Genomic DNA, 9176 nt, shown 5'->3' on the forward strand with positions numbered 1-9176 from the left:
CTTTACAGTCAGAGCGGCTAGGATCTGGAACCAACTTCCAGGGGAAGTGGTGTTGGCTCCTACCTTGGGGGTCTTTAAGGAGGAGGCTTTATGATTACCTAGCTGGGGTCATTTGAGCCCAGTTTTCTCTCCTGCCCAGGGCAGGGGGTTGGACTAGAAGATCTGCAAGGTCCCTTCTGACCCTATATCTATGAATCTATGAATCTAATACCTCAAGATTGAGGCAAGTTCAGTTGTAGGGGCCTCAGTCCATAGACAGAGGATGGCCTTCAAACAGCTGGGAGGTCTCTCATCCCCTCAATGGTGGGACTTTCAGATGAGAAGCAATCATCTATAATTGACACCCCAGGATACCAATGTCCATCTTGGCCTTGGATGTGGTAAGGGTAGGGTAAAGGGGAGGTTGGAGCCCCAAGAAGAAACCAAAGCATGAGATCCCACAAGCCATCTGCCAGGATCTGTCTCCTAAGAAGAAGAACATCAAGTCATGGTGGGCCAGCAGGAACAGCAACCAGAACATGTAGGTGGTGCTAACTCAGGGTACCATTCTGATGTCACCAGGGTCTAAGGTGCCAGTCAAGTGTGGACCCAAGCACTACAACACGTACCAGCAAAAAAGCAGTGCAGCACACGCTACAATAGTATGGACCAGAACAAATGGAGGCTTGGTCCTCCAGTGAAGCTTGGTCCTCTGGCTGCCAGCCGAAGTATCTCTATATTCAGGTTGCTGGCTAGAGTGTCTCTATGCTTCATTTGTGCCCCTGCTGCTCCAGCACACCAGGGGCTAGCAGGAGCTGGGCAAGGGCAGTTTGTCCGCAGTGGGACAATGTGTCCTGCAACAAAGCACACATGCAGGGGTGTGTGTTGCAGCACAAAGTAGTGACACAAATTTCTAATGCTACTGTTTGTGCCATTGCAAGCACATGCCTCTGTTCATCTCGACATGGTCTTAAGGCATGTGCCACCAAAGACTGTCCTATCTATGTATCCAGGGATTGATTAAATTCTTAAAAGAAGCAAACTGCTATACACCTAGGTAAGATTGTTCTTTTAGTTTGGAACATAGCTGGGCTGTCAAGCAAATTAACTGACCCATTGTGGAAAACTTCTATTTATTTTGATATTGTGATTTTACAAGAGAGATGGTATAGGAAAATGGTGTCCATTCCTGGAATTATTTCATTTAATAAATATGGCTGGAATGACATAAGCAAAGGGCAGCTGCACTGAGGCTTGGTTATACTCATCTCAATAAGGAGTCTGATTGAGGAATTAGAAATTGAAATGGACCCTCACCACCTACTAGCAGTCCTCATTTTGTGGTAAACCTCCCTTCATTCTTATTAATATTTACTTCTCAACACTCACATCATGATCTGATGCAATCTTGAAATGGGAATTGTTATATAATGCTTTTGTGCTGAAGAAATTTCTAGAATTAGAAATAATAATAGCAGGTGATTTTAATGATAGAATTGGTAGTACTGACACTCATGATACTGAAGATATCATTAATGAAATATGGGGGAACCCCCTAGCAACCTTATGTGATAGGAAAAGGAATAAGGGAAGGTGATACCTCTTGAAAATTCATTGCACAAGAGAATTTGAGTGTGCTTAATGGATAAACTGGCAAAGATGTACCTCAGGCATTTACATTTTTACAACTAAAGGGGCAAGCATGATTGATTATATATTAACAGAATCATATATGTGATACAAGTAGAAATCATTTGAAATTTTACTGCATGTGGGAAATGAGTACTTTTCCCTCTATCTAAAAAATTCCATTTGAATCTCATGGTGTGCCTTCCCCAAAACTACACAACTAGCTCCCAAATGAGTAGTCAGTAAAAGAGAATTCAAATGGAATAATGAGTTATGAGATAAATGTGTTTCTTATTTAAGGACACTTTGTCATATCCTCAAAGTACAAGAACCCCAAGAAGTACTTAACCAATATGAAACAGTTGTCCAACAGTTGGAAAATGCCCTCACAAAAGAGAACATCTTTCCTGAGAATAAGTGCTATTGGTGACAAATCCTGGTTTGATGAGGACTGTTCACAAGCTGAAGATAATTTAATAGATGCCTTGAATGAATACAAGCCTAAAATGACTGTACTAACTTCCAACACATAAAGAACTTTAAAACAGACCATAAAAATTAAGCTAAGAAAAATATCAAAAGGGGTTGGTTATAGAAGGAACTGAGAGCTGCAGGGAAAAATAACAATAACCAACATTTTTTGGCAAATTATAGCTAAAGGGACAAAAAAATAAGCTTAATTTCTGATGCATATATTCCTGAAGATACATGGGATTGTTTTTAAAAAATGCATTTAACAACTTGTTTGTACATGGTGAAGGAAATTGTAGCTTCTGCTGCAGGAATTTTTTTATCTGTTAAGCTGCAAGAAGATTATCATCTCCTCTCTGAATCTCAGGTAAGATCATATATATTCTTACTGAGAAATGGAAAGGCCCTTGGCCTTGATTTTCTACCCTGAGAAAAATTCAAGGAATACTCTGACTGGTGGTTCCCAATTCTGGCCAAAATTTTTAATGTTATTATTTTAGAAGATGTTCATCCAAATTATTAGAAGTAAAATATAATAGTCCTAATTAAAAAAAAAGGTGATATGAGAGATCTCATGTACTATTGTCCTATTAGTCTTATGTGTAAAATATACTTGGGAGACATTTACTTTTTCATTTTGATATGTCTGAAAATAATATTCTGTGAGAAGAGCTGGCTGATTTTAGAGAAGACTATTCCTGCATGGACCACTGGTTGATGCTGCACTAGCATCTAAATATTTTTAAGGCATAATCATTTGAGATCTACGAGTCTATATATGAAGGAGCTTTTGTCTCCATAGAATGATTAAAATTATGGGAGAAACTGGCAATAACATCAATGAACAAACCTCTGTTATGATCAACTGTTATTTACTGTTCAAACACAGCATCTAATGTGCATTATGAGATTGACAGTGTGGCCTGTCTAATATTTTCCCAACTAAGACAGAGATACAACAAAGAAGTATGCTTGGTCAGCTACTTTTCAACTTATTCTTGAATGATCTAAAACAGGTGCTAAAAGAGAACCAACACCCATGATTTTGAATCACTCTAGTTTTATGCAGAAGATGTATTAATACTATTACAATCCCAGTTAGGCCTCTTGAGGTTATGAGATGCCTTTCAACAGTATTGCACCTCAATTAACTTAAATATATACACAGATAAATCCAGATATTTGTCTTTTGAAATGAAAGGAGAAAATAAGATTGTTTTTTACAGGAAAAGAAACTAAAGGTTATATCTTCTTTTAAATACCTTGGCATCTACTTTAGCAAGAGTTTGAGCTGGAATAAGCACACTGAAAATGTAAATATTGGAGCAAAACAATCTTTGGGTATAGTTTTATCTTTTTCCAATAAGATGGGCAGACGAGTGACTCTGGAAGCACTAAATGTCTATAGATTCAAGGTAGACTCCATATTATCATATGAAGCAGAATTCTAGGATGCTGACTCTATGGTCCACCCAAAAACCAAAATGATTTCTAATTACTTTTTAGGGTAGCATTTATCTCTGTATACAGGGTGGGGGGTAGGGGGAGAGGGAAGTCATGGGCTTCAAAACCAGACTGATACATGCAAGCACCTTAGATCAATGAAGACTGCTAAACTACTGGTTGAAAATTCTACACCTACCAGATACCCTAAGAAGTGCATTCTAGAAGCCTCTCCTTTGCCTAATAAACCCTGCTTTCTATCTATATTCTCCTCCAGATAAATGGCCTGGGAATGTACTGAGTCACTGACCCCATATTCCTCCTCTATTTAAAACAAGATATAAATTGAAGAATTAAAGATCTCCTTTGGCCTAAACACCTATCACCTAACTAGACAAACATTGAGAGGTCATTACTAGATTGAAATTCACTCTAATGAGAGCTGCAGTTGTCATGGGCATGTGATGTTGTACACCATATGTAAAGAGGATATGTTCTTGTGAGAAGTATGAGGTAGATGATGTTTTTTGAAGAAATAAGATGGAAATGGATCTCTTTACTAATGGGAAATATTAAATACTGGGATAAAAAAGAAAAATCTCGCTTCTTTCTAAAACTGTACTTTGAAGCCTGTCTTGCACTCCTTCGGTGTATTTGCACTACTTACACAAAGAATAAAGGCCGAAATCAAATATAATTCTCCCGTTTTGTTTTATTGTTTACTGCTTAATTTGACTTTTTCTTTTATATCATCATACACTTTGTTCATTTTAATTTTGTGTAAACTGGTAGAATGGATAATCTTATTATATGCTTTTAGTTAAAAATTATGATTTATATAAATGCCATTAAACATGGATTAGTTCCTTTGGAGTCCAACTATCTGACAACAGTAAAATCTAACTGTAACAACATTTCAAATTCTTGGAGTCTTCTATCCCCTGTCTCTTCATAGGTTAACATTAAAATTTTGAGTATTAATTGCATTCAAAGTATAGTACAATGTCAATTTCCATCTCCAAATCAGGTAACAATAAAGCATTATCCTCAATAAATCAATGAGTCTGCTTTAACAGTGACCCCTTTACAACAAAGAACTATTTAGGTAATAGAAGCTTGCTAGTTTAAATCTAAAAAACTCACCAGAAAACGAAAAAACCCAACAGGCTTCACAGTTAGCTGCAGCTTGAAGACATAAAATGAAAGAGTATTGAAGAATGACCAGCAAAGTATATCTGAAGAAGAATGCATTGCATTTGAAAGCTTGTCTGTCTATCCAAACCATTCAGTTGGTCCAGAAAAGGTATCGCCAATGAAAATCCTTGCCTCTTGCATATTTCTTGGATTATCATGGCTAAAACGTCACCTAACACTACCAAAGTAGACTTTCCCTACATGAATGACAGTGCCTCCTGGTGTCTATAACCTGTAAAATGTGTAAATGTATAGTTATATCAAATAAAGGAAAAATAATTAATTTATAGGCTCCTAATGCTATATATATATTTTAATTACTAGCCTGATTTTCAGAGATCTTTCATACTCATAACCTCCAGTGAAGCCAATTGGAACATGGAACCCATGAATACTCCAAAACCTTTGAAAATCAGGATACTTATTAAGGTGCTAAAAATATGATGCTAGCCAAAATTTAGACAGTCATTTTGAAGTTTATAGCTTTATAAATTAGGATGAAACTCTTCTTAATGACCCACAAATGTCCTCGTGTTGACATTTGGGAGAATTATCAAGTTGAAACTCACAAATATTATAGTCTTGGCATGGAGTGTCTTTATGACAGAAGGTAAAAATCCCTGTTGTAAGGAAAATTAATTCCCCTTTTCCTTTTGCATTGTCAACATTTTTAGATGAAATGTCCATGTTACTCAAGTCTACAAACAATACAGAAAAATGAAGTGTCATTTATTTAACAGACTTTGAAACTATGTTTTACAAACAGCAGACTGAGTGTAGCATGCTACGAGGACCATGACACCATGGGTGCATCCAGATAAGCATGCATGTGTGATTTGTAGCACAACAAGCCTGTTTGTCATGTTGCAAACCACATGTGGCACATGTGCACCCATTTGCTGTGTTGCAAATTTGCAGTGCAGCAGGGTTTTTCCTGACTCTGGGAAATCTGGGAAAAACCGGGAAAAAACCTCTGCAAAAAAAATTGGCATAGCGCATGCAGCAGGAGTGTGTGGTGCCAGACCAGGAGCCTGGTCAGCTAGAGTCACACTCTGGCTGCCAGCCAGGATCCCTGCTGCTGGATCCCTACTGCTGGTATCCCGGGACACTCCTAGGCCCCCAGATAAAGCTGCTGGAGCCAGCCCACTTGCTGGCCCCGGCCTCTCTTTCACCACACAGAGTATTTTTTCCTGCGCTAACTCCATGTGCAAGGACGTGCACCAGTGCAAAAAGCAGTGGCATGAATTTGTGCCTCTGTTTTTTTCCCCACAGCAACCACACACTCCTACATGGCCCATGAACCCATCTGTACATTGCTTACTGATGATATGTTGTTTTAGGTCTGTTCATGCTGCCCTGTGTATATACCCAGGAAGCAGTGTCAAGAAACTTGTCCTCCTGAATCATTCTCTCTCCATGCATATTAAATCCCAGAAATTAGGCAATGTACTTTTTTTACAGTGATTCTGAGCACCAATAAGATAATGAAATGCAAAAAAAAAAAAAAAATAGAACCAGTTTTACTTCAGGACCAGCTGCCACTCTGCCACCAGCAGCACAGCCAGTGATGCTGCCTGGTGTGTTGCTGCCACCCAGGGCACTCAGGAGTCACGTTACACCTCTGATGAGCACATGCCCAAAGGTGTTGTCATGCTCTGGGTCTCAAGGGCTGTGTTTACATGAGACTCTGACTTCACAGTAACTTGTTACTATTATGCAGTAGCATCATGTGGCAGGAAGCATGACACAATGTGCACTACTGTGCAATAGTAATGAGCTACTGTGCAATCAGCATCATGAAAAAGCCATTTGGCAATGCTACTGCACAGTAACTTCAGTTACTGCACAGACATTTAGTATTTGTTTATATAAATACTAAATGACTGTGTAATAATGACTGCACAGTCAGTGTCTCATGTAGACATGGCCAGGGTATGTTTACTGGTGCAAATCCAGGACCATATTAAGCAATTACATCACCAAATTTCTAGAATTTGGTACATGTGAAGCAGGAGAGGATGGGTGGGGTGAGCTTCTTAGTAACATTTCCAAACTCAGCACAAAGGCAATGCTGACATGTCCCAAAATTTACATCCAGTAGGAAGGCCTGGATCAAGGCACGTGCCTACTCAATATCACAGCAAGACTCTAATAAGACAAAAGACAGCAGCTCTGCCGGATTGCCAAAAAAAGGCAATTACAGTAAGTGATCTAAGCTTATCTAAAATGAAAATCTCTATTATGGAACCATGCCAGGCCATTTGGGTTCTAAACAGCACTATTATAGGACCAAGCTATATCATTATAGGACCAAATTTGCTGGGCTTCAAGCCAAATATTTAAAGAGATCCTCCCTATTGTGTATGCACATAAACATACATAGTCAGAGTGTTTCTGTATATCTTACATGAGACTTATGCATTTAATAAAGCACCTTTTACTAAACTATGCAATTGCCCAATATGTATAGAAATTACAACAGTCTCACCATTCCTGATTTTGATATATTTTTCAGTGGTTTGTGTAAAGTTAATTTGTTTGTCATCCCCTCCCCCCCATGTAGATCATATTTTTGTATATAAAGTAATTCTTTGGCTATGTAAGCATGTTAGGTATAGGTTTATTGTGGTCATTGGCATGTTCATTTATAGCAAATTAAAAAAAAGAAATATGAAGGACAGTTAATAACAGAGTTATTCAGGATCCCTTAAGAAAACATATGATCCTCCATCTGGCAATGACAAAAATAATCTACCTGTGCCTCAGGATTGGCTAACCAATCATTACTCAGTTCTGCTCTCTTTGTTCTTATTAAAAATGTATAGTTGAAGATGACAAGACACTGTCCTAAAAGTGCGCTTAAATAAACCTAAAGATAGGCTTGCAAATTACGTGTATAGACTGTTTTGTTCACTCAACAACATGGAACATATTTTATTCTCTTTGTTTATTAAAACATTTTATAACAAGAGAAAAATGAAGGAACATGGAACTTTAGAATTTAGAATGCACTTCTGTCTTAACAAAATATCCAGAGCTAGTGTTCATTTTAAAGACTAAAGAGTCAGTGTTCAAATACTGTCAAATTCCACATGCTATGATCTCATGAAATAAAATTAACCAAACAAATTTCTAGTCTTGAAAATATTCACATAGCTGATTTACTTTTGTTGGAGGGGCCATTTAATATTTGACCAGCCCTAATGTAGGGCTCCACCTCCAACTCCCATTCCTCTGAATGGAAGATGAACTGAACACAGAATACAGAGTTGTTACACTTCAAGATCAGTAGTAGCTGGTAATTGTTGGAGCTGTTAACAATGTGGTGTGGTAGTATGTAACTTTAAGAGGAGGCTTGATGATTACCTATCTAGGGTCATTTGAGTCCAGTTTTCTCTCCCGCCCAGGGCAGGCAGTCAGACTAGAAGATCGGCAAGGTCCCTTCCAACCCTATATCTATGAATCTATGAAAAACTCCAATTCATGTAGCCAAGGGATCACAGTACAAATAAACACAATGGTTGAAATTTCTATGAAACTATGAAACTAAGTTCTTAGCCCCCGCTCTACATGCTACCAGTATTGCACAATTAACTGAGACCAGCTATATGTGCAAAGTAGCTAACATGGCATAAAAAGCTCAAAACAGCTATAAAGTTAGATTTAAAAAATGTGTATTAACTTTGGTACACATTTGCTGGTTGGTATTCAGCATTAATTTGCATGTGTAGCAGGGTCACCCCTGTGGCTGGGAGCCCCATCAGCTGATCAGGCTCCCAGCTACAGGGGTGCACCATGCCTAGCTGGGGCTGGGAGTCCAGAAGCTGAGGGGACTCTCAGCCCCAGCAACACCCAACAGCTACAGGATGTTGGATCCTGGCACTGCAGAGTACAACTGCAGTTTCCCGGTCATGCCTGTACATGATGTACCTCCATGAAAGGGAAACCACAGCGGCTGCAATCTCCCAGCTGTGGCGGTGCTCCACAGTTGTGGAAGCGTGCCTCTTGTCAGTGCAGGGGGAACCCAGGATCAGCCTCCACCTGCACCAGCAATAAGGCACAATGGGATCTAATGCATGATCCCACAATCACATCTCCTGCCATGCATGTGTGGCATGGTAGGAGCCACAATTGTGTGGATCCCACATTAGATCCTATCACACCTTTACCTGCACATGTAGAGGGACCCTTATTGGCAGTAGGGGGGCTAATAGCTGGATAGAAATGCAAATTTGAGCTACCTTCTTATTTTAGAAGTACATTTTCTTCCAGACTAATTTCATAGATTTCATAGACATTAGGGCTGGAAGGGACCTCAGAAGATCATCGAGTCCAGCCCCCTGCCCAAAGGGCAGGAAGTCAGCTGGGGTCATAGGATCCCAGCAAGATAAGCATCCAATTTGCTCTTGAAGGTGTTCAATGTAGGTGCTTGAACCACCTCTGATGGCAGGCTGTTCCAG

This window comes from Gavialis gangeticus, unplaced genomic scaffold, assembly GCF_001723915.1.
Source record: "Gavialis gangeticus isolate Ggan-Ray unplaced genomic scaffold, GavGan_comp1, whole genome shotgun sequence".
Taxonomy (NCBI): domain Eukaryota; kingdom Metazoa; phylum Chordata; order Crocodylia; family Gavialidae; genus Gavialis; species Gavialis gangeticus.